Raw genomic sequence first — 6,045 nt, 5'->3', positions numbered from 1 at the left:
GAGCTGCTGACTTCTTGTCCACGGTTATTACAGGTCACCAAATCTAACCAATGTGTGTGAACTAACACTGAACTAAAACCAGTGTGTGTGTGTGTGTGTGTGTGTGTGTGTGTGTGTGTGTGTGTGTGTGTGTGTGTGTGTGTGTGTGTGTGCGTGTGTGTGTGGTAGGCCTGGGTATCGTCACTGGTGTCTATAATAGATTCAGTTTTCACTCAGTCAGTCAGAAATATTCTGATCAGTTATCAGTTCATCTCCATATTTTGTGTCTGTGTATAAAACCAAGCTGACACTGTGAGACTTGATCAGAGGTGTGAGCATCACAGCAGAGGCCTTTGTGTCAAAGTCACTGAGGCTAAAACAGAAACACATGAAGGCTTTTTATAGCAGATAAGCTTAAAATTCAGTGTGTTCAGTGTGAACAGCAGAGATGAGGCTTTGCTGTCAGAGGCCGACAGCACTGAACACAGCAGCAGAGAATAATGCAGAAAACAGATTTGATGGTCTCTGAGTGCAGAGAGGGAGAGAGAGCTGTGCAGGACGTAACAGCCAGAGAAATAGGACCTCTTCCGCCCGTACATTACACAGACACCACATCAGGGAGACCGGTCAGAACAGGTGGCATAAAGAAAGACAATGACATGTACGACACAATAAGGAGTGGAGGAGAGAAAAAGAGTTTATCAAACATGAAGCGTAGTTTGATCTTCTGCTGCTGGTTCAGTTAGGTTTGGTCAGAGTGATGAAACCTGCAGACTGACTGTTATTTAAAGGCTGCAGGTTAGTGCAGGATGAACAGTGTGACTGCTGCGCAGTGGCTGTCTAACATAAACAGAGTAGTATCATGTGGAGGATCAGCTGTGAAACATCTGCTGACATCTGGATGAATCCAGGTGTGTAATCCACAAAGAGCAGCAGGTCAGCTGATCACATTAGAAGTTCACGTGAGCTGTCATGTCTTCCCCACACTGAGACACTCCACACATCTCAGTGTTCCTCCACCTGCTGACCCCAGACTCATGCTCCTGTTCAGGTGTGGAGGTAAAGTCCCCCTCTGCCGTGTGCTGACAGCACATTTATTTCTGCGTCCCTGCAGGTGTGCTGCAGAACAGGTTCAAGCTGAGTACATTTGAATAACATTACTATTCTCATATACTCAGATGCTTTGATGATTATATTACTGCAGCACCAGGTTCCTTTGTACAAACATGCTAAGTAGAATTGTTCTTCAGGGAGCTGCTTTTACTTCCTTACTGCGAGTACATTTCAGAACTGGTACTTTTTCACTTTTACTTGAGTAAAAAGTTACTTCAGTACTTAAAGTTTTACTGGAGTATTATAAGCCAGGTATCTGTATGTCTGCTTCAGTACACAAAGTCTGTGCTTTGGCCATCTCTGCCTGATGACTTACTGAGACTGTAAGACACTGCTGTCAAACAGCTCTGTTTCCATGGTAATACCTGCATGCAGGTGTACATGTGTACAGGTAAGCATGACTCATGTTGTTGCGTGCTCAGTACTGGCAGTGAGCAGGTGTGTGTTTGTTGCTTTAATTTTAATTTAATGCTGCACGGGCGATCATTGCTCAAGAGTTGGGAGTTCGTCTTGTAATTGGAAGGTTGCCGGTTCGAGCCCCGGCTCGGACAGCCTCGCTCGTTGTGTCCTTGGGCAAGACGCTTCACCCGTTGCCTACTGGTGGTGGTCAGAGGGCCCGGTGGCGCCAGTGTCCGGCAGCCTCGCCTCTGGCTACACTGTAGCTGCCATCACCAGTGTGTGGATGACTGGACATGTAAAGCGTTTTGGGGTCCTTAGGGTCTAGTAAAGCGCTATACAAATACAGGCCATTTACCATTTAATGTTTCTGTTCACACAGAGGAGCTGACGATGATTGGTGAGCAGCTCTCAGGTGTAACAGGTGACCTGAGGCTCACCTGCAGCCGGTTAACCTGGCTAAGCCGCACTGTTGGGCCTCAGAGTAACTCACTCCCTGTGGGTCTGCTTTTCCTTCAGACCCACAGGGAGGAAAGGCCGGCTCTGATTTACGGTTTGTTATGTTTAACAAAACGATCCCGGGAGAATCTCTGACCAATGACGTCGCAGCAGCCCCGCCATGAGAGGAAGCTGGATGTGACGCTCAGTGTTCAGAAATATCCGTGCTGCTGTTTGTCTCAGAGCGCAGGAAGCAGAAGGACGTGCTGTTCCTGGGCAGCCGTGCAAACAGAACGAAGGCTCGGAGATCGATGCTGATCCTCAGGACCAGCTCTGTGCTGGTTACAGCTCCATAGCCACGCCGGCTCTGTCCTCGCCTCTTCTTCCTCTCATTCCTACAATCCTGCAGTAGATCGTGTGATCATGTGACCGTTCCTTTCTGTGTCTGTGCAAATGTTCATGTCAACATATCTGAACAGCGTGTTTACAAAGACTCTGCCAACCTGGAACCAGGAAACAGCCCCCCGTCTCATCACTGCTGTCTTCCACGCCCTCGATGCCAGACCAGTGCCACTGGACACCAGTGTCACTGGACACCAGTGTCACTGGCACTGGTGTCCAGTGGTTCGGGGTGGGCTGCTCAGCCCTGTGTACACAGCAGACACTGACAAACAGGACAGGACTCATTTCAGCTGCACCCTTTTAGATATTTCCTATTTGTTTATTTGGAAATAAAAATCCTGTTTGTGCGTTTTCACCTCTCCCAGCAGCCCACGTTGTTTCCAGTCTTTCTCCTCTCTGTGAGCTGAAGCTCTGAGGCGTCCACAAACTTCTGCCCTGCAGACGGTGACGAATCTCCTCTGTCCAGGATTTCTTAAAAAGCAGAAGCACGACGGCACGAGAGGAAGTGACGGTTAATCTGTTACAGCAACGCACACACAGACACACACAGACACACACATACAGAAACCTTCAGTCAGATTTCAGCTCTTTCCAACTTTTCAGAATGCGTTCGACCTTTGACCCTCATGAACCAGCTTAAAGTTCACACAGATGCTGGAGTTTAACAATTCATTTTTATTTATGCAGCACAAAATCACAACAAAAGTCGCCTCAAGGTGCTTTATATTGTAAGGTAGACCCGACAATAATACGTACAGAGAAAAACCCGACAATCACTCGGCCCCCCATCTTCCGCCCCCCTCCCATGTGGTGTACCTCAAGGATCCATCCTCGGGCCCCTTCTTTTGAGCATTTATTTACTTCTCCTTGGCCATATTATTAAAAAGCATAAAGTCTCTTTTCATTTTTGTGATTTATCTCCCCCTGAAACACAACGACCCCCTCAGGCCTATTTTAGACTGTCTCAAGGATATCAGAGCATGGCTGGCTCTCAATGTTTTAAATTTTAATGAAAAGAAGACCGAGGTCATTATATTTGGGCCGAGTGGACCTGGTGTCCCTCCATCTGACCTGGGTCCTCTTACATCCTGTGTCAAACCAATTGTCACCAACCTCGGAGTAAAAATGGACACAGCTCTTGAAATGGACAAACGGGTAAATACAGTGGTGAGAAAAAGCTTTTTTCAGCTGAGGCAGCTCTCTGAAGTCAAACCTTTTACATGCATCTGTGACCACTCGCCTGGATTATTGTAATGCACTTCATGTTGGTACTGATCAGGCTTCACTATCGCGCGTCCAGAATGCTGCTGCTCGCCTGCTGACGTGAGCACTTTAGCCCTGCTTCTGCCTCCTTACACTGGCTGTTTGTCCATTTTCTTTACAAAATTTTATTGTTTGCTTTTGAAGTTTTAAATGACCTGGCTCCTTCTTACCTGTCAGACCTTCGACACCGATACACTCCACAAAGGTCTCTCAGATCAACTGACCAGTCGCTCCTTGCTGTCCCCATGTCGAGACTGAAACACCGAGACCGAGCATTCGCTCGAATTATGGAGAAAACTGCCTCCCCGTGTTAGTCCGGCCCCAACACCTGAAATCTTTAAATCACTTTTAAAAACACACTTTTTTCAAAGACGTAGCAGAGTCAGCTGGTAGTCAGCTGTTGGTCACTCTTAATCTTTTAATTTTGTTAATCTTATTCATTGTATATCTGTATATTAAAATATTTAATATACAGGGAGTGCAGAATTATTAGGCAAATGAGTATTTTGTCCACATCATCCTCTTCATGCATGTTGTTTTACTCCAAGCTGTAGAGGCTCGAAAGCCTACTACCAATTAAGCATATTAGGTGATGTGCATCTCTGTAATGAGAAGGGGTGTGGTCTAATGACATCAACACCCTATATCAGGTGTGCATAATTATTAGGCAACGTCCTTTCCTTTGGCAAAATGGGTCAAAAGAAGGACTTGACAGGCTCAGAAAAGTCAAAAATAGTGAGATATCTTGCAGAGGGATGCAGCAGTCTCAAAATTGCAAAGCTTCTGAAGCGTGATCATCGAACAATCAAGCATTTCATTCAAAATAGTCAACAGGGTCGCAAGAAGCGTGTGGAAAAACCAAGGAGCAAAATAACTGCCCATGAACTGAGAAAAGTCAAGCGTGCAGCTGCCAAGATGCCACTTGCCACCAGTTTGGCCATATTTCAGAGCTGCAACATCACTGGAGTGCCCAAAAGCACAAGGTGTGCAATACTCAGAGACATGGCCAAGGTAAGAAAGGCTGAAAGACGACCACCACTGAACAAGACACACAAGCTGAAACGTCAAGACTGGGCCAAGAAATATCTCAAGACTGGTTTTTCTAAGGTTTTATGGACTGATGAAATGAGAGTGAGTCTTGATGGGCCAGATGGATGGGCCCGTGGCTGGATTGGTAAAGGGCAGAGAGCTCCAGTCCCACTCAGACGCCAGCAAGGTGGAGGTGGAGTACTGGTTTGGGCTGGTATCATCAAAGATGAGCTTGTGGGGCCTTTTCGGGTTGAGGATGGAGTCAAGCTCAACTCCCAGTCCTACTGCCAGTTTCTGGAAGACACCTTCTTCAAGCAGTGGTACAGGAAGAAGTCTGCATCCTTCAAGAAAAACATGATTTTCATGCAGGACAATGCTCCATCACACGCGTCCAAGATAATTGAAATGGGTATATATTTGTTTTTGTTAAGTTGCCTAATAATTCTGCACAGTAATAGTCACCTGCACACACAGATATCCCCCTAAAATAGCTAAAACTAAAAACAAACTAAAAACTACTTCCAACAACATTCAGCTTTGATATTAATGAGTTTTTTGGGTTCATTGAGAACATGGTTGTTGTTCAATAATAACATTATTCCTCAGAAATACAACTTGCCTAATAATTCTGCACTCCCTGTATATACTGATTTATTTATTTTATTTATATTTATTCCCTTGTCTGCTTATTCTAATACATTGATTTGTGGCTTCATCACTCAATAAAGGACAGATGTTACCGATGTACATGCTAGCAGGATGTAGTTCTGGAATAATACAGTTTCTACCTTTAGGAGCAGACACCAGCAACCTCTCACCCCATCTACAGCACATTCTTGTGTTGACAGGAAAATCATAAACAGACAAAAATTCCCTATAAGAAAATAATTGACCATTAGCGTTCAGTAACTGACTCGCAAGTAAAATTTTTCTATCAAGCCTCTGAATATATAATGATTTGTTCTTAAATGTAATATCCTGATTGTTCCAAATGAGATATTTCTGGGAGAAAAGTTTTGAGAGTAAATGATTAACCAAGATGAGAAGAGCTGACTGTGAGAGTTGGAGAGTTTAATCGGTGATTTAGAGATATTGTTATTGCATCTTAGCAGAAAGTGCATTCAATCCTCTGAGTTAAAGATATGTTTGGTAATAAAATTCCAAACTGAACTGGGATTTTTTTTAAAAAGAGTTTGATCCATTTGATTTTAAAAGACGCATTTAGGGAGTAAAATCTAAAGAATTTAGGCACCAGAACACAACTTGTTTATCATGACATTTGTTTTAATATAAAGTAATCTCTTTTTCCAAATGAAGTTTAATAATGTTTTATCAATTTTTGTGCATAATTCTTTTGGAAAAAAAACAGCGGCCGACAGACCTGTAAACATCTTGTGCGTAACAAGCAAGCGAATAATGAAGAAT

Source organism: Maylandia zebra, linkage group LG4, assembly GCF_041146795.1.
Source record: "Maylandia zebra isolate NMK-2024a linkage group LG4, Mzebra_GT3a, whole genome shotgun sequence".
Lineage (NCBI taxonomy): Eukaryota > Metazoa > Chordata > Actinopteri > Cichliformes > Cichlidae > Maylandia > Maylandia zebra.
Note: the sequence above shows the minus strand (reverse complement) of the source record.